Source organism: Danio rerio, chromosome 4, assembly GCF_052040795.2.
Source record: "Danio rerio strain M-AB ecotype USA chromosome 4, GRCz13ab, whole genome shotgun sequence".
Classification (NCBI taxonomy): Eukaryota; Metazoa; Chordata; class Actinopteri; order Cypriniformes; family Danionidae; genus Danio; species Danio rerio.
In genome coordinates, this window is record NC_141024.2 from 16600967 (window position 1) to 16625670 (window position 24704).

Sequence of the window (24704 nt, forward strand, 5' to 3'; positions counted from 1 at the left end):
TCAAGCGTCCAGGATGTCACTCTGATCACCTGTAAGTATCCACACTTAACTAGAGATTTTCCTCTTTTAAAGTCGTTAGTGCTCATTATATATCAGTTATTTTATATATTATGGCATATATCAGTGTTAAATTGTATTTAAATCATTGTTGATAAGTCAGATGTGTTTGGTCCAGCAGAAGCATGTGGTCAGACATTGACTGTAATGATGGACATCTGCTGAGTGACAGGTAATGCATAAGTATTTGTCTGTAAGATTAACATTGTTATTTGACAAACAGAGATACGCTGCTAACACAAAGTGCACAAAGCGGATGCAAAATAACAATTCTAGCATTAAAGTTAAAAACTTTCAACAAATTTTAAAAGTTACATGGCTTGATTTAAATCTTCTTTTGTATGGGGGAAGTGCAAACGCTTGAGATAATGCACATCTAGGCAGTTCCTAATGCTCAGTCTTTTTTCTGTAACTTTTCCTAATTGAAGAGTTTTGTAATGTATTACACTTAAAAATATTATGATTGACACTAAAATAGTGAAGTGCAATGATTTCTGCTGTATTTGTTTCACTCTGTAGTTTAGGTAGTCTTTCACTTGTGTCTTTGCACCGTGTCAGGCTGTGTAATGTGCTCTAACTTCAGTTTTGTTTGTTTCTTTATGCAGAATTAATGTTGAACAGATTATAGTGTGATTTCTGGAGCAACACGAGATCCATTTCCCCATTCTCTGTTTATTCTGCCACTGCTGGTGAGTCTATTTATGTCTGTTGAGTGTTTTTTAAATGTTTTGCCATTTTTAAGATTTAAATTTTAATTTATTTTAAATTAATTTATTAAATAAAATAATTATTTCTTAATTTTTTTTTAAACTGCGTGATCATGCGTGATCTTTAAATATAACAAACGAACAGTTGTTAGTGTGAGTTCCTGGTGGCCTAGTGGTCAGTGCTCATGGTGTGAGAGCTAAACTGATCACAGGAGACTGGGGTTCGAATCACCACAGTGTTACAGAATTTTATCATTCCTGCCAAAAAAAAGGTATTTTTTCCAAAAAAAAAGGAATTTTTTCCTCTTCCTGCTCCGCCGCACCTTTCTCTCCTCCTCTCTGGTTCGCCCCTCTTATCTCCAGTCCGCCTCTCTCTTCTCCGGTCCGCCCATCTCTCATCTCAGTGCCGATTTCCTCACTCATGTCTGTCTTATCACGCCAGGTGTGTCCGCCATTCTCATTTGTGTTACCGCCTCAGGTGAACTTGTGCTCTGATCCGTGTTTCACTTCATGCTCCAGTCCGTGTTTCACAGTGTGCTTAGTTCCCCTTGAGCTTCAGGTACTTGCCCTCATGTTTGCCTTACCGCCCCAGGTAGGTTCTTAGGTGGGATTCGAACCCATGTATTGACCGTCACCTTGTCCGCAACCAACGGTGTTTTAGCCACTAGTGCCATCGTAGCTTACACGCTGAGAGATGGTGTTTGGCGCATGTTGTTGGGTTTTTTTTAATGACAGCAATAAGCAATAGTGGGATTCAAACCCAAGACTCCAAGAGTAAAGGCTAATGCTTTACCAACTGAGCCACTGAGTCAGTCCAGAGTGCTGAGATTTTCAGGTGGAATATAAAGAGTGTTTCCTGACAAATTCCGATAAAGATGTGACGACTGGGATTTGAACCCACAGCTTTACTGCATCAGACTTGACAGTCTATGCTGTTAACCACTACACCACTGTGGCTTGTTTTGAGTTGTGTGTTTTGTATGCTATGTATTGATATTTATTCTAGTACTGGTGAAAATGTTCAGTCCTTTTGGCATAAGCAGGGTTTAAACACAGAACTCCCGCATTAATACACAGCGTTTAATCATTTGAGCCACTGAGCCAGACAAGTAGAGCAGTGTTTTTGACAGGGTCATATTGACATCTTTTGCACTTTATCGCTAAAAATACATTTTGCACTGATTTTAGCATAAGCAGGATTCAAACCCACAACTCTGAAGTTAAAATGCAGTGAATTAATCTACTGAGCCATTGAGCTTGATGAGAAAAGTTGTGTTTTTGACAGGGTGACATTGAGATCTTTTGCACTTCATCACTAAAAAAAAAAACTTTGCATTGTAGCATAAGCAGGATTTGAACCCACGAACCCCAAAGTTAAAACATGGCGTTTAAATCCATTGAGCTACTGAGTCAGACGAGCAGAAGAGGGTTTTTGACAGGGTGACATTGAGATCTTTTGCAGTTTATCGCTTAAAACATTTTGCATTGATTTTGGTTTAAGCAGGAATCAAACCCACAACCTGTAAGTTAAAACACAGTGTCTTAGGTAATTGAGCCACTGTGCTGGATGAGCTGCTCGATGAGTTTTTGTGACAGGGTGACATTGAGATCTTTGTACTTTATTGGTAAAATTATTTTGCACCAATTTCAGCATAAGCGAGATTCAAACTCATAACCTCAAAGTTTAAACATATTGTTTAAATCAACTGAGCCACTGATCCACACAAGCTGAAGAGAGTATTTGACAGGGTGACATTGAGATCTTTTGCTGTTTATTGTAAAAAAAATGTTTTTCACTGATTTTAGCAGAAGCAGGATTCAAACCCACAACCTCAGAGTTAAACTGTAAAGTTTTACCTGCTAAGCCACAGAGTCTGAGAACACACATCATGTTTTAATTCAGTAAATTGATATAAAGCACTCAATTTAGACATTAAGATCAGCAACAGTGGGATTTGAACCCAGGTCTCTCAGATTAAAGCACAGGGGTTTAGTCAATTGAGCTACTGAAACCAAAAAGTGTTTGTGTGCTTTGAAGTATTTGTGTGTCGTGATGATTTTGTCCAAAAATATGATAAAAATTGTGCAATAAAAGACAATCTACAGCTATTATGCTCTCCTCAGACTCTGTGGCTCAGCTTATTAAAGTGTCGTGTTTTAATCTTGGAGACCCGGGTTCAAATCCCGCTCTTGATGACCTTCATTTGTAATTGTGTGTTTCTAATTAAATCAACAGGATTCTCAAATTGAAATCAACAGTCATTGGATTTGACCTCAGGACTCAGATTAAAACAGTTTGTTTGATCAGCCGAGCCGCTGAGTCTGAGAAACTTTATTTGTGTTTTGGATGGGATTTTGTCTATTGAATATTTAATATTATTTCAGTTTTTAAACAATGCACTAGAATTAACACAAGCTTTGTGTGGTTTCAATTTAGTTAACGAGCAAATTAACTAATGAAGCACATGATTGTTTAGCAGTTTTACTGAGGGATTTGTATTTGATCAAACAACTTTTCCACTCAAATGATTTAAATCCATGACTTTCCTCCTGTAAATCAGTTTAAGGCCACTAGTGCCTTTATGAATTTATCTTGGGTAAATCATCATTTGATTGTTTTAATGTAAACAGTAGTGAAATATGAGCTCACAACACTTTATCACCTGAGCTTGTGCTGTGAACATGTGCTTTGGACAGTTGTGTTTAGAGGTTTTCTTCATATGATATAAAATATCAGCAGTGAGATCAATACTGTCTCACATAAACTTCTTATTTTTAATTAAAAATGTCAGCATTCATGAAACATATTTCTGTTTAAAATGTGCAAACAATCACAAAAATAGTCACCAAAAACTTAATTCATTTCAGCCTGTAATTGACTGAAAATAAATAACTTTTACATCAATTTTTAATCTTAATTTCTGCTGGAATAAAAGAAAAGAGTTGAGTCAGGAGATTTCTATCAGTGCTGATGAGCTTGATTTGCAGCTTCAGGTGTTTTTAATGAGGCTTAAACTGCTCTACAGCTGCAGGATTACACACTCTTCATTTCCTGTCCTCTTGCTGTTTTCATGCAGATGCACAAATCCTCCACAAGTGGGCACAACATTGACACATTGATCAGGCTTTCTTCATTAAATCTTTATTAAATGTGATGTTTGTCTGTAGATTGATGTGTTGATATGATGACCAGTCCTGAGCTTCACATCCTCCTCATCAGAGACACAGAGAAAGATTCAGTCAAACCTGCTACTGGAAGAGAAAAATCAGTCAAACAGTGCTGTAATCTCAAAAAGATGAACAAGTTAAACATGTCTAATATAAGAGGATACAGGGTCAGTATAAAACAGGGTGTGTGTGTGTGTATAGTTGGCAAATAAATGTACACAGAGGATGATTAATTTATATTTATGTAGTTTGATTTTTTTATGTTTGAGAAAATATCAGCGGTCAGTAACCTTATTAATTTCTTTCACAGTAATTTTTTTCCCTTTTGTCTTTTAGTTGAACTGTACCATAAACATGCCCAATGGTGCAACAAAATAAAAATAAGAAAAACAACTCTTAATAATAGGATTTATCTTAATTGTTGGAATCGTATCTTTAATTAATGCTAATACTATTTTTTTTCTCCTTAATTTTCCAAACTTGGACATTTTCAATATATACAGAGCTCAGCATATACGAGTACTCCCCTCACAAATCTGTCTTTTAAATTGATATTTTTAATAGGAAGCTTTACATTATTATATTTGTGCATATACATTAGATTAATCAATACTGATGCCAAATCTGGAGCTTATCTAACAGAATAACTTACGATAACAGTCCAAAAACTAGCTAACCCAAATTTATGTTATAGAAAAATATGAAATACAAATAAAAAAAGAGAAAAAAAATAAGAAAACCAAAAAAATTAAAATATTCAGTTGAATTTTTTTTGCAATATATAAAAAAAAAATACTCTTTGCAATATTTTGCTTGAATTTAATTGTATTTTCCTTCAATTTATAAATATGTTTGGTGAAAAAAAATCATTTTAATAAACATATCTGTTTAATAAATCTGTTTTGTTTAAAAGCATCAAAATAAATATCCTATATTCACTGAGAAATTTATAAAAATATTAATTATCAAAATGGGGTTTACACAATTATGCTGAGCACTGTAGGGGTGTCACAGCAAATGACAACACAATGAAATGTTCTAGTTAAATATGAAAAAAGTGAAATATAGAAAATCTTCTTGTGTAATTGAGTCAAATTGTAAAGTTATCATATAGTGTCACACCACATGACATGGTTTTCAGTGCCAAAATGTGTCAAATTCTTGTTTTTAGAAATATATGGCCAGAAAAAAATGATTGCCATTTACTAAAATATATATACACTTGTAAAATTAGGTCTGAGGAATGGAAAAATGCAATCTCAATATTTATTTTCCATATTTTAGTACATTCAGTACATCTCTAATATCAACACACTTTTAGATTCCCATTGCTGCACACTTCTGCTGTGTGATTGGCTCTTAGATCAATATAGAATAAAAAAGTGCAGCGCTTAGCGTTGTTATTGACATGTTATTGTTATCAGGATCCAATATATTATGGTTTATTGTCCAAGCCCCTAGTCTGAGGTGTGTATTAATGATTTCACAATGTTCTTTTTAATTTATAAGAGCTGTAATCTACTGAACCGTGATTGAGACGGTCACACCATAGAAAACGTTTCACATTTAGCTTAAAAAAAGTCAAACATTTAATAACACAACAGTTGTTATACACAAAGGAATTCACCATTTACTCCATTTTAAATGATGACAATACTAATTATATTCATTTTAGTCATGTGTGACTGTGAAAATGCAACATTATGTTACGTCATATTAAACTAATTTCTGTATCATTTGTTATGATGACAGTGCATCATATTTTATTAGTTATTTATTTTGCAAGATATTGGTCATCTGCTTAGTGTCATTTAAAGGTGTAAAGACTTTATCCAGGAGAAATAATAAATCAATAACAGGAAATGCTCTACGAGAAAATATACTATTTTTAAAAAATGGTAATATATTTTAGTTGGAATATATATTTACATTATTATTAATTATTATTGTAATTTATTGTTGTTGTTATTATCATTTACCTTAAACATAATTGTGTGGAAAATGACGTTGTAAGAGAATTACCCTCAAACTTAATCTTTAAAGTGGTTTAAGCCTTTCAAAATCTGATTAATTGGATATTTAGATCAATAAAATAGTCACCTCTTGTTTATTTGATGTCGTTTATATGGTTACACTCATTGGCCACAAGAGGGAGTTGTGGAGCAGCTGTTTGTCATCTGCCTTGTGCACATTTATCAAATAAAAGACAAGTTTCATTGACAGTCTGAAGTTTCAGCTTGTTTTTGTCACTAACGACTCATCTGTTAGAAAGCACAGAGCATTTTCCCACCTGCTCCTCCAAGCTTCAGGTTCAGTCTGACAAACATGAAAACTCTAGTCTACAACACTTGCAGATTATTTCACTTTATCATTAATTCAGTGCCACAAGAAGAGGAGGTATTACATATTTACATAGTTTTCTGAAAGAGACAGATATATAAAAATATATACATTGACATGAAATGAAATGTTTTCAGATCATTAGGTTTTCAGTGCTTTTTGTTTTGTCGTTCTAAAAGTTTTTCATATGATTTGAAGTCATTCACAAAATGGGAAAAGTTTGGTTTACATTGAGCCCACTTTTTCTTATGTATATGGTGTTTTCCTAATAACACAACACAAATAAAAATATGTTGTGCTTTACAGTTCAAGTTGTCATTATCAGAATAAAACTACATCAAATAAACTCATTTGAAATATTAAGTTTGAATTTTCCTAAACATGTTTAGCAGGATGAGTTCAGTAGTATTTAGTCAGATTATTGCACTACAGTCCCCGCATATGATGTTACAGTGATGCCACTCAACTGAACACACATACACTGATATCAAGAGTGTCACGCGACTCACCAGTACGTCTAGTTTCCATAAGGTCATTTATCGTGCAAAATTGTTAGCTTAGCACTTTTAAGTACACATTTAAATATGAATTGATTATTATTTAAGCTTGTAATTGTAAATATAAATATGCCAGCAGCTTGTTTACGTGCTGCTCTCTTGCTGAACTGCCTGCTGAACAGACGTAAAACTTTACCTTTTATTATCCACCTGCTACTACAGAAGGCGTACGGTGCCAAACATCTTGACGAAACGCGTTTGTTGTTGTCAACACGCACTTTCTCTCAGCGGCTATTTGTGACTTTTGAAATGGAAATTAAATGGTGAGAGGAATATAATAGTAAGTAAACCTAATGTATTCATGTATGAACTGTCATTTGCTTTCCATTTATTACAAAAACATTACTGCAAGAAACTTTTGGTTTTAACAAACATAACCTGTAATATTAATAAAAAATAAATAAATAAAATAATAACCAGCTGAATAAAAAAGTTCAATAGTCAAATAATGGGACAAATCTTTGCTACTGTTGCTGATAATGCTAAATGTATAAATGTACCCTTATAATCTTGTACAACACGTCATATTTATTTTTAGCCTCATTCTCAATTACTGACTCAATAATTCACTCATAAAACTTCATGTTTCATTACGAGATGTGTCATTTCTCAAGAATTATTCAGGGAAATATTTTTGATGGCTGTTTGTCGCCACCTATTGGTTAAACCTATTGTAATTATTAAAAGCACTAGAAAAAACACAGCTGAGTTTACCTGAATAAGTATGGAAGGCAATGTCACAGGAAAAGGCAGAGGTAGATCTGGAGGAGCATGTGGACAAAAAAAAAAAAAAAAAAAACAGGAACAAATTTGTTAGATGCAATTCAAGCAACCTTGATTGACCATATTGTAAACCATGGACTGACATTTGTGACCTGGACTCACTTTTATTAATATTGTGATTTATACATCACCTGTAAACTGAATAAATAAGCTTTTCATTGATGTATTTTTTATAGGACAATATTTAGCTATCAGTACTACAGTATTTGCTGTTCAATGTATTGAAACGTGTGTGCTGTCCTGTGACATCTACAGTAACATGTATTTTGATTGATTTAGAGTTCAGAATGTTGAAGAGGAAAGCGGCCCTGCATAATGAACAGAGATGCACACTTGATTCCAGTGAGCACTGCAACATTCAGACAACTTAATGCCCTTCTGCTGCTGTCTGCTGTTAAAAGTGCTCAAATATTCCCTTTTGCAAAAAGACATCTAACTTAAAATGATTTTAAAAAAATGAAATTATAAAAAAACAGCTGACAAAAACATTTAAAAAGGTTAAAAATGTGCTTGTAATAAAACTTTTATCAAAGTATTTAAATTTTCTTCTTCTTAAGAGAAACTTGCGACACTGATGGATAAACTTGATGATACCTGCATTTCCCCATGCAATCTAAGTCAGTCAGTAAGAGTGATTTCCCCTCTGTGGTTCAGTTCTGTAAGATATGCTTCATGTCCACAAGGAGGAGCTGGAAAATGAGTCGTTTTAAAATAGACTTTACGAGTCTGCAAATATCAGAACATGAAATAAATTATTAACTCTAAACTTAAATAATGAAGATGACTTTGCGTCAAAAATAAATATTTGAAGCATAAACAAATTGTAAAACACTATATTTGTAGAACCTCTTGTCTCTTCTACTGTTTGTGTTTATATTTCGGCCATGTGCTATATGCCTACTGCAGTTCAACACATTGGACATTTTATTATTATTTTCTTACCCCTTCAGTTGAGAAGCTGATCATCCGTTAGATGTCATGTTTATCTGCTGCTCGAGACCATTTAAAGAAGATCACAGACGTGATTTAATATATATATAACACTAAAAACGCATCCCGTCTCCAACGACACACTTCTAGTTTGTTTTCATGCATTAAAACTACTGACACTGATTCACTTCCGCTCCACTAGGCGGCGTCTGCGGCTTTGACGTTCAGCGTGACTGTGACACCTTTAGAGCCTCATCAACAACATGACACTGATGACAGCCGCCTCGACACGACTGATTATTCATGTTTTGAGACCGTTAAAGTACAGTTACTGCAGATGACAGCTTATTTACAGACTCATTCAACAGCATGGATGTCAGCCATAACGTTAATAACAAACTACACGCTGTGTTGTCAAGCGTCCAGGATGTCACTCTGATCACCTGTAAGTATCCACACTTAACTAGAGATTTTCCTCTTTTAAAGTCGTTAGTGCTCATTATATATCAGTTATTTTATATATTATGGCATATATCAGTGTTAAATTGTATTTAAATCATTGTTGATAAGTCAGATGTGTTTTGTCCAGCAGAAGCATGTGGTCAGACATTGACTGTAATGATGGACATCTGCTGAGTGACAGGTAATGCATAAGTATTTGTCTGTAAGATTAACATTGTTATTTGACAAACAGAGATACGCTGCTAACACAAAGTGCACAAAGCGGATGCAAAATAACAATTCTAGCATTAAAGTTAAAAACTTTCAACAAATTTTAAAAGTTACATGGCTTGATTTAAATCATCTTTTGTATGGGGGAAGTGCAAACGCTTGAGATAATGCACATCTAGGCAGTTCCTAATGCTCAGTCTTTTTTTCTGTAATTTTTGCTAATTGAAGAGTTTTGTAATGTATTAAATTAAAAAATATTATGATTGACACTATAATAGTGAAGTGCAATGATTTCTGCTGTATTTGTTTCACTCTGTAGTTTAGGTAGTCTTTCACTCGTGTCTTTGCACCGTGTCAGGCTGTGTAATGTGCTCTAACTTCAGTTTTGTTTGTTTCTTTATGCAGAATTAATGTTGAACAGATTATAGTGTGATTTCTGGAGCAACACGAGATCCATTTCCCCATTCTCTGTTTATTCTGCCACTGCTGGTGAGTCTATTTATGTCTGTTGAGTGTTTTTTAAATGTTTTTGCCATTTTTAAGATTTAAATTTTAATTTATTTTAAATTAATTTATTAAATAAAATAATTATTTCTTAATTTTTTTTTTAGACTGCGTTATCATGCGTGATCTTTAAATATAACAAACGAATAGTTGTTAGTGTGAGTTCCTGGTGGCCTAGTGGTCAGTGCTCATGGTGTGAGAGCTAAACTGATCACAGGAGACTGGGGTTCGAATCACCACGGTGTTACAGAATTTTATCATTCCTGCCAAAAAAAAGGTATTTTTTCCAAAAAAAAAGGAATTTTTTCCTCTTCCTGCTCCGCCGCACCTTTCTCTCCTCCTCTCTGATCCGCCCCTCTTATCTCCACTCCGCCTCTCTCTTCTCCGGTCCGCCCATCTCTCATCTCAGTGCCGACTTCCTCACTCATGTCTGTCTTATCACGCCGGGTGTGTCCTCCATTCTCTTTTGTGTTACCGCCTCAGGTGAACTTGTGTCCTGGTCCGTGTTTCACTTCATGCTCCAGTCCGTGTTTCACAGTGTGCTTAGTTCCCCTTGAGCTTCAGGTACTTGCCCTCATGTTTGCCTTACCGCCCCAGGTAGGTTCTTAGGTGGGATTCGAACCCATGTATTGACCGTCACCTTGTCCGCAACCAACGGTGTTTTAGCCACTAGTGCCATCGTAGCTTACACGCTGAGAGATGGTGTTTGGCGCATGTTGTTGGGTTTTTTTTAATGACAGCAATAAGCAATAGTGGGATTCAAACCCAAGACTCCAAGAGTAAAGGCTAATGCTTTACCAGCTGAGCCACTGAGTCAGTCCAGAGTGCTGAGATTTTCAGGTGGAATATAAAGAGTGTTTCCTGACAAATTCAGATAAAGATGTGACGACTGGGATTTGAACCCACATCTTTACTGCATCAGACTTGACAGTCTATGCTGTTAACCACTACACCACTGTGGCTTGTTTTGAGTTGTGTGTTTTGTATGCTATGTATTGATATTTATTCTAGTACTGGTGAAAATGTTCAGTCCTTTTGGCATAAGCAGGGTTTAAACACAGAACTCCCGCATTAATACACAGCGTTTAATCATTTGAGCCACTGAGCCAGACAAGTAGAGCAGTGTTTTTGACAGGGTCATATTGACATCTTTTGCACTTTATCGCTAAAAATACATTTTGCACTGATTTTAGCATAAGCAGGATTCAAACCCACAACTCTGAAGTTAAAATGCAGTGAATTAATCTACTGAGCCATTGAGCTTGATGAGAAAAGTTGTGTTTTTGACAGGGTGACATTGAGATCTTTTGCACTTCATCACTAAAAAAAAAAACTTTGCATTGTAGCATAAGCAGGATTTGAACCCACGAACCCCAAAGTTAAAACATGGCGTTTAAATCCATTGAGCTACTGAGTCAGACGAGCAGAAGAGGGTTTTTGACAGGGTGACATTGAGATCTTTTGCAGTTTATCGCTTAAAACATTTTGCATTGATTTTGGTTTAAGCAGGAATCAAACCCACAACCTGTAAGTTAAAACACAGTGTCTTAGGTAATTGAGCCACTGTGCTGGATGAGCTGCTTGATGAGTTTTTGTGACAGGGTGACATTGAGATCTTTGTACTTTATTGGTAAAATTATTTTGCACCGATTTCAGCATAAGCGAGATTCAAACTCATAACCTCAAAGTTTAAACATATTGTTTAAATCAACTGAGCCACTGATCCACACAAGCTGAAGAGAGTATTTGACAGGGTGACATTGAGATCTTTTGCTGTTTATTGTAAAAAAAATGTTTTTCACTGATTTTAGCAGAAGCAGGATTCAAACCCACAACCTCAGAGTTAAACTGTAAAGTTTTACCTGCTAAGCCACAGAGTCTGAGAACACACATCATGTTTTAATTCAGTAAATTGATATAAAGCACTCAATTTAGACATTAAGATCAGCAACAGTGGGATTTGAACCCAGGTCTCTCAGATTAAAGCACAGGGGTTTAGTCAATTGAGCTACTGAAACCAAAAAGTGTTTGTGTGCTTTGAAGTATTTGTGTGTCGTGATGATTTTGTCCAAAAATATGATAAAAATTGTGCAATAAAAGACAATCTACAGCTATTATGCTCTCCTCAGACTCTGTGGCTCAGCTTATTAAAGTGTCGTGTTTTAATCTTGGAGACCCGGGTTCAAATCCCGCTCTTGATGACCTTCATTTGTAATTGTGTGTTTCTAATTAAATCAACAGGATTCTCAAATTGAAATCAACAGTCATTGGATTTGACCTCAGGACTCAGATTAAAACAGTTTGTTTGATCAGCCGAGCCGCTGAGTCTGAGAAACTTTATTTGTGTTTTGGATGGGATTTTGTCTATTGAATATTTAATATTATTTCAGTTTTTAAACAATGCACTAGAATTAACACAAGCTTTGTGTGGTTTCAATTTAGTTAACGAGCAAATTAACTAATGAAGCACATGATTGTTTAGCAGTTTTACTGAGGGATTTGTATTTGATCAAACAACTTTTCCACTCAAATGATTTAAATCCATGACTTTCCTCCTCTAAATCAGTTTAAGGCCACTAGTGCCTTTATGAATTTATCTTGGGTAAATCATCATTTGATTGTTTTAATGTAAACAGTAGTGAAATATGAGCTCACAACACTTTATCACCTGAGCTTGTGCTGTGAACATGTGCTTTGGACAGTTGTGTTTAGAGGTTTTCTTCATATGATATAAAATATCAGCAGTGGGATCAATACTGTCTCACATAAACTTCTTATTTTTAATTAAAAATGTCAGCATTCATGAAACATATTTCTGTTTAAAATGTGCAAACAATCACAAAAATAGTCACCAAAAACGTTATTCATTTCAGCCTGTAATTGACTGAAAATAAATAACTTTTACATCAATTTTTAATCTTAATTTCTGCTGGAATAAAAGAAAAGAGTTGAGTCAGGAGATTTCTATCAGTGCTGATGAGCTTGATTAGCAGCTTCAGGTGTTTTTAATGAGGCTTAAACTGCTCTACAGCTGCAGGATTACACACTCTTCATTTCCTGTCCTCTTGCTGTTTTCATGCAGATGCACAAATCCTCCACAAGTGGGCACAACATTGACACATTGATCAGGCTTTCTTCATTAAATCTTTATTAAATGTGATGTTTGTCTGTAGATTGATGTGTTGATATGATGACCAGTCCTGAGCTTCACATCCTCCTCATCAGAGACACAGAGAAAGATTCAGTCAAACCTGCTACTGGAAGAGAAAAATCAGTCAAACAGTGCTGTAATCTCAAAAAGATGAACAAGTTAAACATGTCTAATATAAGAGGATACAGGGTCAGTATAAAACAGGGTGTGTGTGTGTGTATAGTTGGCAAATAAATGTACACAGAGGATGATTAATTTATATTTATGTAGTTTGATTTTTTTATGTTTGAGAAAATATCAGCGGTCAGTAACCTTATTAATTTCTTTCACAGTAATTTTTTTCCCTTTTGTCTTTTAGTTGAACTGTATCATAAACATGCCCAATGGTGCAACAAAATAAAAATAAGAAAAACAACTCTTAATAATAGGATTTATCTTAATTGTTGGAATCGTATCTTTAATTAATGCTAATACTATTTTTTTTCTCCTTAATTTTCCAAACTTGGACATTTTCAATATATACAGAGCTCAGCATATACGAGTACTCCCCTCACAAATCTGTCTTTTAAATTCATATTTTTAATAGGAAGCTTTACATTATTATATTTGTGCATATACATTAGATTAATCAATACTGATGCCAAATCTGGAGCTTATCTAACAGAATAACTTACGATAACAGTCCAAAAACTAGCTAACCCAAATTTATGTTATAGAAAAATATGAAATACAAATAAAAAAAGAGAAAAAAAATAAGAAAACCAAAAAAATTAAAATATTCAGTTGAATTTTTTTTGCAATATATAAAAAAAAATACTCTTTGCAATATTTTGCTTGAATTTAATTGTATTTTCCTTCAATTTATAAATATGTTTGGTGAAAAAAAATCATTTTAATAAACATATCTGTTTAATAAATCTGTTTTGTTTAAAAGCATCAAAATAAATATCCTATATTCACTGAGAAATTTATAAAAATATTAATTATCAAAATGGGGTTTACACAATTATGCTGAGCACTGTAGGGGTGTCACAGCAAATGACAACACAATGAAACAAATGTTCTAGTTAAATATGAAAAAAGTGAAATATGGAAAATCTTCTTGTGTAATTGAGTCAAATTGTAAAGTTATCATATAGTGTCACACCACATGACATGGTTTTCAGTGCCAAAATGTGTCAAATTCTTGTTTTTAGAAATATATGGCCAGAAAAAAATGATTGCCATTTACTAAAATATATATACACTTGTAAAATTAGGTCTGAGGAATGGAAAAATGCAATCTCAATATTTATTTTCCATATTTTAGTACATTCAGTACATCTCTAATATCAACACACTTTTAGATTCCCATTGCTGCACACTTCTGCTGTGTGATTGGCTCTTAGATCAATATAGAATAAAAAAGTGCAGCGCTTAGCGTTGTTATTGACATGTTATTGTTATCAGGATCCAATATATTATGGTTTATTGTCCAAGCCCCTAGTCTGAGGTGTGTATTAATGATTTCACAATGTTCTTTTTAATTTATAAGAGCTGTAATCTACTGAACCGTGATTGAGACGGTCACACCATAGAAAACTTTTCACATTTAGCTTAAAAAAAGTCAAACATTTAATAACACAACAGTTGTAATACACAAAGGAATTCACCATTTACTCCATTTTAAATGATGACAATACTAATTATATTCATTTTAGTCATGTGTGACTGTGAAAATGCAACGTTATGTTACGTCATATTAAACTAATTTCTGTATCATTTGTTATGATGACTGCATCATATTTTATTAGTTATTTATTTTGCAAGATATTGGTCATCTGCTTAGTGTCATTTGAAGGTGTAAAGACTTTATCCAGGAGAAATAATAAATCAATAACAGGAAATGCTCTACGAGAAAATATACTATTTTTAAAAAATGGTAATATATTTTAGTTGGAATATATATTTACATTATTATTAATTATTATTGTAATTTATTGTTGTTGTTATTATCATTTACCTTAAACATAATTGTGTGGAAAATGACGTTGTAAGAGAATTACCCTCAAACTTAATCTTTAAAGTGGTTTAAGCCTTTCAAAATCTGATTAATTGGATATTTAGATCAATAAAATAGTCACCTCTTGTTTATTTGATGTCGTTTATATGGTTACACTCATTGGCCACAAGAGGGAGTTGTGGAGCAGCTGTTTGTCATCTGCCTTGTGCACATTTATCAAATAAAAGACAAGTTTCATTGACAGTCTGAAGTTTCAGCTTGTTTTTGTCACTAACGACTCATCTGTTAGAAAGCACAGAGCATTTTCCCACCTGCTCCTCCAAGCTTCAGGTTCAGTCTGACAAACATGAAAACTCTAGTCTACAACACTTGCAGATTATTTCACTTTATCATTAATTCAGTGCCACAAGAAGAGGAGGTATTACATATTTACATAGTTTTCTGAAAGAGACAGATATATAAAAATATATACATTGACATGAAATGAAATGTTTTCAGATCATTAGGTTTTCAGTGCTTTTTGTTTTGTCGTTCTAAAAGTTTTTCATATGATTTGAAGTCATTCACAAAATGGGAAAAGTTTGGTTTACATTGAGCCCACTTTTTCTTATGTATATGGTGTTTTCCTAATAACACAACACAAATAAAAATCTGTTGTGCTTTACAGTTCAAGTTGTCATTATCAGAATAAAACTACATCAAATAAACTCATTTCTTTATTATACTCCATGTTTTTGTTAATAAACAATTCCAAATCTTTCCTACATTTTCTTGAGGAAATGCAATAAATATGAAATATTAAGTTTGAATTTTCCTAAACATGTTTAGCAGGATGAGTTCAGTAGTATTTAGTCAGATTATTGCACTACAGTCCCCGCATATGATGTTACAGTGATGCCACTCAACTGAACACACATACACTAATATCAAGAGTGTCACGCGACTCACCTGTACGTCTAGTTTCCATAAGGTCATTTATCGTGCAAAATTGTTTGCTTAGCACTTTAAGTACACATTTAAATATGAACTGATTATTATTTAAGCTTGTAATTGTAAATATAAATATGCCAGCAGCTTGTTTACGTGCTGCTCTCTTGCTGAACTGCCTGCTGAACAGACGTAAAACTTTACCTTTTATTATCCACCTGCTACTACAGAAGGCGTACGGTGCCAAACATCTTGACGAAACGCGTTTGTTGTTGTCAACACGCACTGTCTCTCAGCGGCTATTTGTGACTTTTGAAATGAAAATGAAATGGTAAGAGGAATATAATAGTAAGTAAACCTAATGTATTCATGTATGAAATGTCATTTGCTTTCCATTTATTACAAAAACATTACTGCAAGAAACTTTTGGTTTTAACAAACATAAGCTGTAATATTCATAAAAAATAAATAAATAAAATAATAACCAGCTGAATAAAAAAGTTCAATAGTCAAATAATGGGACAAATCTTTGCTACTGTTGCTGATAATGCTAAATGTATAAATGTACCCTTATAATCTTGTACAACACGTCATATTTATTTTTAGCCTCATTCTCAATTACTGACTCAATAATTCACTCATAAAACTTCATGTTTCATTACGAGATGTGTCATTTCTCAAGAATTATTCAGTGAAATATTTTTGATGGCTGTTTGTCGCCACCTATTGGTTAAACCTATTGTAATTATTAAAAGCACTAGAAAAAACACAGCTGAGTTTACCTGAATAAGTAAGGAAGGCAATGTCACAGGAAAAGGCAGAGGTAGATCTGGAGGAGCATGTGGACAAAAAAACAAAAAAAAAACAGGAACAAATTTGTTAGATGCAATTCAAGCAACCTTGATTGATCATATTGTAAACCATGGACTGACATTTGTGACCTGGACTCACTTTTATTAATATTGTGATTTATACATCACCTGTAAACTGAATAAATAAGCTTTTCATTGATGTATTTTTTAATAGGACAATATTTAGCTATCAGTACTACAGTATTTGCTGTTCAATGTATTGAAACGTGTGTGCTGTCCTGTGACATCTACAGTAACATGTATTTTGATTGATTTAGAGTTCAGAATGTTGAAGAGGAAAGCGGCCCTGCATAGTGAACAGAGATGCACACTTGATTCCAGTGAGCACTGCAACATTCAGACAACTTAATGCCCTTATGCTGCTGTCTGCTGTTAAAAGTGCTCAAATATTCCCTTTTGGAAAAAGACATCTAACTTAAAATGATAAAAAATTTAATTATAAAAAAACAGCTGACAAAAAAATTTAAATGTTAAAAATGTTTTCATAATAAAACTGTTATTAATTAAAATTTTCTTCTTAAGAAAAACTTGCGACACTGATGGATAAACTTGATGATACCTGCATTTCCCCATGCAATCTAAGTCAGTCAGTAAGAGTGATTTTCCCTCTGTGGTTCAGTTCTGTAAGATATGCTTCATGTCCACAAGGAGGAGCTGGAAAATGAGTCGTTTTAAAATAGACTTTAGGAGTCTGCAAATATCTGAACATGAAATAAATTATTGATTCTGAACTTAAATAATAAAGATAACTTTGCGTCAAAAATAAATATTTGAAGCATAAACAAATTGAAAAATACTATATTTGTAGAACCTCTTGTCTCTTCTACTGTTTGTGTTTATATTTCGGCCATGTGCTATATGCCAACTGCAGTTCAACACATTGGACATTTCATTATTATTTTCTTACCCCTTCAGTTGGGAAGCTGATCATCCGTTAGATGTCATGTTTATCTGCTGCTCGAGACCATTTAAAGAAGATCACAGACGTGATTTAAATTATATAACACTAAAAACGCATCCCGTCTCCAACGACACACTTCTAGTTTGTTTTCATGCATTAAAACTACTGACACTGATTCACTTCCGCTCCACTAGGCGGCGTCTGCGGCTTTGACGTTCAGCGTGACTGTGACACCTTTAGAGCCTCATCAACAACATGACACTGATGACAGCCGCCTCGACACGACTGATTATTCATGTTTTAAGACCGTTAAAGTACAGTTACTGCAGATGACAGCTTATTTACAGACTCATTCAACAGCATGTATGTCAGCCATAACGTTAATAACAAACTACACGCTGTGTTGTCAAGCATCCAGGATGTCACTCTGATCACCTGTAAGTATCCACACTTAACTAGTGATTTTCCTCTTTTAAAGTCGTTAGTGCTCATTATATATCAGTTATTTTATATATTATGGCATATATCAGTGTTAAATTGTATTTAAATCATTGTTGATACGTCAGATGTGTTTGTTCCAGCAGAAGCATGTGGTCAGACATTGACTGTAATGATGGACATCTGCTGAGTGACAGGTAATGCATAAGTATTTGTCTGTAAGATTAACATTGTTATTTGACAAACAGAGATATGCTGCTAACACAAAGTGCACAAAGCGGATGCAAAATAACAATTCTAGCATTAAAGTTAAAAACTTGAAACAAATTTTAAAAGTTACATGGCTTGATTTAAATCATCTTTTGTATGGGGGAAGTGCAAACCCTTGAGATAATGCACATCTAGGCAGTTCCTAATGCTCAGTCTTTTTTTCTGTAACTTTTGCTAATTGAAGAGTTTTGTAATGTATTAAATTAAAAAATATTATGATTGACACTATAATAGTGAAGTGCAATGATTTCTGCTGTATTTGTTTCACTCTGTAGTTTAGGTAGTCTTTCACTCGTGTCTTTGCACCGTGTCAGGCTGTGTAATGTGCTCTAACTTCAGTTTTATTTGTTTCTTTATGCAGAATTAATGTTGAACAGTTTATAGTGTGATTTCTGGAGCAACACGAGATCCATTTCCCCATTCTCTGTTTATTCTGCCACTGCTGGTGAGTCTATTTATGTCTGTTGAGTGTTTTTTAAATGTTTTGCCATTTTTAAGATTTAAATTTAAATTTATTTTAAATTAATTTATTAAATAAAATAATTATTTCTTAATTTTTTTTTTTAAACTGCGTGATCATGCGTGATCTTTAAATATAACTAGGGAACAGTTGTTAGTGTGAGTTCCTGGTGGCCTAGTGGTCAGTGCTCATGGTGTGAGAGCTAAACTGATCACAGGAGACTGGGGTTCGAATCACCACGGTGTTACAGGATTTTATCATTCCTGCCAAAAAAAAGGTATTTTTTCCAAAAAAAAAGGAATTTCTTCCTTTTCTCTCTTTCTTTTCCGCCTCACCTTTCTCTCCTCCTCTCTGGTCCACCCCTCTCATCTCCAGTCTGCCTCTCTCGACCCATCCCTCATCTCAGTGCTGCCTTCCTCACTTATGTCAGTTTTATCGTGCCAGGTGTGTTCACCATTCTCATTTGTGTTACCGCCCCAGGTGAACTTGTGCTCTGGTCCGTGTTTCACTTCATGTTCCAGTCCGTGTTTCACATTGTGCTCAGTTCCCCTTGAGCTTCAGGTACTTGTCTTCATGTTTGCCTTACCGCCCCAGGTAGGTTCTTAGGTGGGATTCGAACCCATGTTTCGACCGTCACCTTGTCCGCAACCAACGGTGTTTAGCCACTAGTGCCATCGTAGCTTACACGCTGAGAGATGGAGTTTGGCGCATGTTATTGGGTTTTTTTAATGACAGCAATAAGCAATAGTGGGATTCGAACCCAAGACTCCAAGAGGAAAGGCTAATGCTTTACCAACTGAGCCACTGACTCAGTTCAGAGTCCTGGGTTTTCCTGGAATATAAAGAGTGTTTTCTGACAAATTCAGATAAAGATGTAATGTTTGGGATTTGAACCCACATCTTTACTGCATCAGACTCATCAGTCTATGTTTTTAACCACTACACCACTGTGGCTTGTTTTCTGTTGTGTGTTTTGTATGCTATGTATTGATATTTATTCTAGTACTGGTGAAAATTTTCGCTCACTTTGACATAAGCAGGGTTTGAACCCAGAACTCCCGCATTAAAACACAGCACTTTAATCATTTGAGCCACTTAGCCAGATGAGTAGAGAAGTGTTTTTGACAGGGTCATATTGAGATCTTTTGCTGTTTATTGATAAAAGAAAACATTTTCACTGATTCCGGTATAAGCTGGATTCAAACCCACAACCTCAAAGTTAAACTGTAAAGTTTTACCTGCTGAGCCACAGAGTCTGAGAACACACATCATGTTTTAATTCAGTAAATTGATATAAAGCACTCAATTTAGACATTAAGATCAGCAACAGCAGGATTTGAACCCAGGTCTCTCAGATTAAAGCACAGGGGTTTAGTCAATTGAGCTACTGAAACCAAAAAGTGTTATTGTGCTTTGAAGTATTTGTGTGTAGTGATGATTCTGTCCAAAAATATGATAAAATTGTGCAATAAAAGACAATCTACAGCTATTATGCTCTCCTCAGACTCTGTGGCTCAGCTTATTAAAGTGTCGTGTTTTAATCTTGGAGACCCGGGTTCAAACCTCGCTCTTGGTGACCTTCATTTGTAATTGTGTGTTTCTAATTAAATCAACAGGATTCTCAAATTGAAATCAACAGTCATTGAATTTGACCTCAGGACTCAGATTAAAACAGTTTGTTTGATCAGCCGAGCCGCTGAGTCTGAGAAACTTTATTTGTGTTTTGGATGGGATTTTGCTCATTGAATATTTAATATTATTTCAGTTTTTAAACAATGCACTAGAATTAACACAAGCTTTGTGTGGTTTCAATTTAGTTAACGAGCAAATTAACTAACGAAGCACATGATTGTTTAGCAGTTTTACTGAGGGATTTGTATTTAATCAAACAACTTTTCCACTCAAATGATTTAAATCCATGACTTTCCTCCTGTAAATCAGTTTAAGGCCACTAGTGCCTTTATGAATTTATCTTGGGTAAATCATCATTTGATTGTTTTAATGTAAACAGTAGTGAAATATGAGCTCACAACACTTTATCACCTGAGCTTGTGCTGCTGTGAACATGTGCTTTGGACAGTTGTGTTTAGAGGTTTTCTTCATATGATATAAAATATCAGCAGTGGGATCAATACTGTCTCACATAAACTTCTTATTTTTAATTAAAAATGTCAGCATTCATGAAACATATTTCTGTTTAAAATGTGCAAACAATCACAAAAATAGTCACCAAAAACTTGATTCATTTCAGCCTGTAATTGACTGAAAATAAATAACTTTTACATCAATTTTTAATCTTAATTTCTGCTGGAATAAAAGAAAAGAGTTGAGTCAGGAGATTTCTATCAGTGCTGATGAGCTTGATTAGCAGCTTCAGGTGTTTTTAATGAGGCTTAAACTGCTCTACAGCTGCAGGATTACACACTCTTCATTTCCTGTCCTCTTGCTGTTTTCATGCAGATGCACAAATCCTCCACAAGTGGGCACAACATTGACACATTGATCAGGCTTTCTTCATTAAATCTTTATTAAATGTGATGTTTGTCTGTAGATTGATGTGTTGATATGATGACCAGTCCTGAGCTTCACATCCTCCTCATCAGAGACACAGAGAAAGATTCAGTCAAACCTGCTACTGGAAGAGAAAAATCAGTCAAACAGTGCTGTAATCTCAAAAAGATGAACAAGTTAAACATGTCTAATATAAGAGGATACAGGGTCAGTATGAAACAGGGTGTGTGTGTGTGTGTATAGTTGGCAAATAAATGTATACAGAGGATGATTAATTTATATTTATGTAGTTTGATTTTTTATGTTTGAGAAAATATCAGGGGTCAGTAACCTTATTAATTTCTTTCACAGTAATTTTTTTCCCTTTTGTCTTTTAGTTGAACTGTACCATAAACATGCCCAATGGTGCAACAAAATAAAAATAAGAAAAACAACTCTTAATAATAGGATTTATCTTAATTGTTGGAATCGTATCTTTAATTAATGCTATTACTATTTTTTTTTCTCCATGACTTTTGAACTTGGACATTTTCAATATATACAGAGCTCAGCATATACGAGTACTCCCCTCACAAATCTGTCTTTTAAATTCATATTTTTAATAGGAAGCTTTACATTATTATATTTGTGCATATACATTAGATTAGTCAATACTGATGCCAAATCTGGAGCTTATCTAACAGAATAACTTACGATAACAGTCCAAAAACTAGCTAACCCAAATTTATGTTATAGAAAAAAAAATGAAATACAAATTTAAAGAGGAAAAATCAAGCGAAGCAAAAAAAAAAAAAAATAAATTAAGACTTTGTTCAAATATTATTGCAATATATAAAATATTAATATTAAATATATATTAAATAAATATTTATTTGCAATATTTTGCTTGAATTGAATTGTTTTCTCTTTCAATTTCTAAATATGTTTGGTGACTAAAATATCATTTTAATAAATATATCTGTTTAATAAATCTGTTTTGTTTAAAAGCATCAAAATACATATCCTATATTCACTGAGAAATTAATAAAACTATTCATTTTCAAAATGGGGTCTATTTAAGCACTGTAGGGGTGTCACAGCAAATGACAACACAATGGAACATACTGTATAGTTAAATATGAAAAAAAGTGAAATATGGAAATACAACAGTTAACACAACAGTTGTTATACACAAAGGAATTCACCTTTTACTTCATTTTAAATGATGACAATACTAATTATATTCATTTTAGTCATGTGTGACTGTGAAAATGCAACGTTATGTTACTTCATATTAAACTAATTTCTGTATTATTTGTTATAATGACAGTGCATCATATTTTATTAGTTATTTATTTTGCAAGATATTAGTATTCTGCTTAAAGTGTCGTTTGAAGGCACTTTATCCAATTCCTTAACCCAACTAGACTTCATTCAGAAAAAAAAAAACTGGAAATGCTATACTAGAAAATATACTATTAAAAAAATTCCAATAAAAAAAAAAAATTATATATATATATATATATATATATATATATATATATATATATAAATAAATAATGCATTTGTTTGAGAATTACCCTTTAGACCTTTCAAAATCTGATTAATTGGATATTTAGATCAATAAAATAGTCACCTCTTGTTTATTTGATGTCGTTTATATGGTTACACTCATTGGCCACAAGAGGGAGTTGTGGAGCAGCTGTTTGTCATCTGCCTTGTGCACATTTATCAAATAAAAGACAAGTTTCATTGACAGTCTGAAGTTTCAGCTTGTTTTTGTCACTAACGACTCATCTGTTAGAAAGCACAGAGCATTTTCCCACCTGCTCCTCCAAGCTTCAGGTTCAGTCTGACAAACATGAAAACTCTAGTCTACAACACTTGCAGATTATTTCACTTTATCATTAATTCAGTGCCACAAGAAGAAGAGGTATTACATATTTACATAGTTTTCTGAAAGAGACAGATATATAAAAATATATACATTGACATGAAATGAAATGTTTTCAGATCATTAGGTTTTCAGTGCTTTTTGTTTTGTCGTTCTAAAAGTTTTTCATATGATTTGAAGTCATTCACAAAATGGGAAAAGTTTGGTTTACATTGAGCCCACTTTTTCTTATGTATATGGTGTTTTCCTAATAACACAACACAAATAAAAATCTGTTGTGCTTTACAGTTCAAGTTGTCATTATCAGAATAAAACTACATCAAATAAACTCATTTGAAATAATAAGTTTGAATTTTCCTAAACATGTTTAGCAGGATGAGTTCAGTAGTATTTAGTCAGATTATTGCACTACAGTCCCCGCATATGATGTTACAGTGATGCCACTCAACTGAACACACATACACTAATATCAAGAGTGTCACGCGACTCACCTGTACGTCTAGTTTCCATAAGGTCGTGCAAAATTATTAGCTTAGCACTTTTAAGTACACATTTAAATGTGTACTTATTACTATTTAAGCTTGTAATTGTAAATATAAATATGCCAGCAGCTTGTTTACGTGCTGCTCTCTTGCGGAACTGCCTGCTGAACAGACGTAAAACATTACCTTTTATTATCCACCTGTTACTTACGGAAAGCGTACGGTGCCAAACATCTTGACGAAACGCGTTTTTTGTTGGCAACACGCACTGTCTCTCAGCGGCTATTTGTGACTTTTGAAATGAAAATGAAATGGTGAGAGAAATATAATAGTAAATAAACTATACAGCAAATCTAATCTATTAATTCAGTCAAACTAATAGATAGGGGTAATTTGTAGCCCAACCTTAAGATTGGAAGAGTCTTTTTAAGTGTCACCCATAATTTAAATCTCTGTAGACATGCTAGGGAAAAAGGTGGATAATTATTATAATACATAATAAAAAAATCACGGTTTTCTGCCTTACAAAGATGACTACTAATAAGCAGTATTTGAACAGATTCATGTTATTTTGTGGACCATAAGACAGCGATTTAACAAAAAAACTTGAATGAATTTATTTACAATTATTTAGAAAAAGACTTAATTATTCAGAAATGTATTTTTATGACCTTGCTCTACAGAATAAGGGACGGGAATAGACCAACAGAATCATGTGGACAGACACTGACTCATGGACAGGTAATAATTACGCACGTCGAGTACGATTCGATCCTGGATTAACATCTATTTATTCAAAAATGTAACCCCCTACCCCTAAACCCAACTATAACTGTAAATTATTCCCAAAATCAGAGGGGAATAATAGTTGGATAACAATCTTGTAGATATATAAACCTAATCATAAGCTTGAACTTAAAATAAACGACAAACGTTTCCCTTAATTCTGATTAGCTGATTGGAATGTTGTTTCAGGATCAACACAGATGTTAATCCAGCAACATTTTCGACTTGGTGAAATCAGGCTGGAGAATAATTACAACATTACAGTGCATATTTTATCTTGTAAATGTAATAATGATAACTCTAGTAGATTGCA

At 33.7% G+C, this 24704-nt stretch overlaps 8 long non-coding RNA genes across 21 annotated transcripts in view; 5 read left to right on the forward strand and 3 right to left on the reverse strand.

Annotated features, from left to right (window-relative positions):
• Positions 1 to 864: 864 nt before the first annotated feature.
• Positions 865 to 4169, forward strand: LOC147844678 (uncharacterized). The gene is made up of 2 exons (XR_015483044.1): positions 865 to 2050; positions 2204 to 4169. It is a non-coding gene; the product is annotated as an uncharacterized LOC147844678 (long non-coding RNA).
• Positions 3885 to 8761, reverse strand: LOC147844679 (uncharacterized). 6 transcript variants are annotated; one of them, XR_015483019.2, is made up of 4 exons: positions 8555 to 8761; positions 8207 to 8301; positions 7544 to 7590; positions 3885 to 4013 (listed from the first exon to the last, which is right to left on the reverse strand). It is a non-coding gene; the product is annotated as an uncharacterized LOC147844679 (long non-coding RNA). The 6 variants fall into 6 exon arrangements; XR_015483020.2 differs by having other exon boundaries at positions 3885 to 4016; XR_015483017.2 differs by having other exon boundaries at positions 8207 to 8338.
• Positions 8762 to 8777: 16 nt separating this feature from the next.
• LOC147844680 (uncharacterized) lies at positions 8778 to 9706 on the forward strand. Its single transcript, XR_015483051.1, has 3 exons — positions 8778 to 8987; positions 9132 to 9185; positions 9620 to 9706. It is a non-coding gene; the product is annotated as an uncharacterized LOC147844680 (long non-coding RNA).
• A 127-nt stretch (positions 9707 to 9833) lies between these two features.
• Positions 9834 to 13128, forward strand: LOC147844681 (uncharacterized). The gene is made up of 2 exons (XR_015483064.1): positions 9834 to 11009; positions 11163 to 13128. It is a non-coding gene; the product is annotated as an uncharacterized LOC147844681 (long non-coding RNA).
• LOC147844682 (uncharacterized) lies at positions 12844 to 17782 on the reverse strand. Of its 5 annotated transcripts, none has more exons than XR_015483010.1 (4): positions 17578 to 17782; positions 17230 to 17324; positions 16581 to 16627; positions 12844 to 12972 (listed from the first exon to the last, which is right to left on the reverse strand). It is a non-coding gene; the product is annotated as an uncharacterized LOC147844682 (long non-coding RNA). The 5 variants fall into 5 exon arrangements; XR_015483008.1 differs by having other exon boundaries at positions 12844 to 12975; XR_015483011.1 differs by having other exon boundaries at positions 12844 to 12975; positions 17230 to 17361.
• Positions 15535 to 24704, forward strand: part of LOC147844683 (uncharacterized) — a 30406-nt gene continuing 21236 nt past the window's right edge. Inside the window, exons 1-2 of the long non-coding RNA XR_015483060.1 lie at positions 15535 to 15712; positions 23509 to 24346. This is a non-coding gene — a long non-coding RNA (uncharacterized LOC147844683). The remainder of the gene's footprint in view (positions 15713 to 23508; positions 24347 to 24704) is intronic.
• LOC101885185 (uncharacterized) lies at positions 17799 to 21985 on the forward strand. Of its 5 annotated transcripts, none has more exons than XR_015483029.1 (5): positions 17799 to 18008; positions 18153 to 18206; positions 18641 to 18724; positions 19115 to 19957; positions 20258 to 21159. It is a non-coding gene; the product is annotated as an uncharacterized LOC101885185 (long non-coding RNA). The 5 variants fall into 5 exon arrangements; XR_015483030.1 differs by having other exon boundaries at positions 19115 to 19204; positions 20244 to 21159; XR_015483031.1 differs by having other exon boundaries at positions 18156 to 18206.
• LOC147844684 (uncharacterized) lies at positions 21243 to 23768 on the reverse strand. The gene is made up of 2 exons (XR_015483038.1): positions 23615 to 23768; positions 21243 to 21374 (listed from the first exon to the last, which is right to left on the reverse strand). It is a non-coding gene; the product is annotated as an uncharacterized LOC147844684 (long non-coding RNA).